Raw genomic sequence first — 1,065 nt, forward strand, 5'->3', positions numbered from 1 at the left:
TATAGTTGGTTCAAGGTATTTTATAATCGTGGGGGAATCATATCCAACGTATATCCCCATCTTCCTTTGAGGTCCCATCTTTGTTCTCTGTGGTGGAGCAATTGGTACATAGACGGCACAACCAAATGTCTTAAGATGGGATATGTCTGGCTCATGACCAGTAAGCAATTGTGATGGGGAATATTTATGTTCACTAGACGGTCTGATACGAATCAGTTCAGCCTCGTGCAAGACCGCGTGTCCCCAAGATGTGGCCGGAAGCTTAAACCTCATAAGCAATGGTCTAGCTATTAGCTGAATTCGTTTTATGAATGATTCGGCCAAGCCGTTATGTGTATGTACATGTGCCACGGAGTGTTCCACACTTACCCCCATGGACATACATTAATTATTAAACGCTTAGGACGTGAACTCACCAGCATTGGTCTCTATCATTCCGACCTTAGCATAGTAGAAGGCCAGTAGAGAGCACACGTATAGACTCTAGGACTTTCTTATAGGTTTGGCCGATCTCTAAGATCTGAAGGAACTCTTTCTTTCCTTCGCCCTTAGTCTCAATATGAAAGTCATTCATTTGAATGTCTTTAAAGCTCAATAGGCTTCTCTTAGAGCTGGGTGAATACAATGCATCAGATATCTCTAGATGTGTACCCTTAGGCAACAAGATGTTAGCCTGGCCCTAGCCCTCTATGAGACTGGCTATATCCGGAATGATACTTTAGAGACTTCATATAAAACTTTTCATTCATTAATAAATTAAGTTCAAAGCAATCAAAACATAGAAAACATAAAGCAAAGAACACGAAAACATAGATGTCGAATTCAACTTCATTCTTTTAAACAATCTGAAGTTTCATACTCTATGAGATCATCTTATTCATGATTGAAATAATCTTCACCATCTTGATAAGTCATATGAGCTTCAGGATTCTTCCCTTTCAAACTCTCTTGGTAGAGGTCAACGAGATGTTTGGGAGTCCTACATGTCTTAGTCTAATGATTATCCATACCACATCTATGGCACACGGATTTGGTCGAGTTTTGTGGCTTGAAAGATGTACCACG

The sequence above is a fragment of the Brassica oleracea genome, chromosome C9, assembly GCF_000695525.1.
Source record: "Brassica oleracea var. oleracea cultivar TO1000 chromosome C9, BOL, whole genome shotgun sequence".
Classification (NCBI taxonomy): Eukaryota; Viridiplantae; Streptophyta; class Magnoliopsida; order Brassicales; family Brassicaceae; genus Brassica; species Brassica oleracea.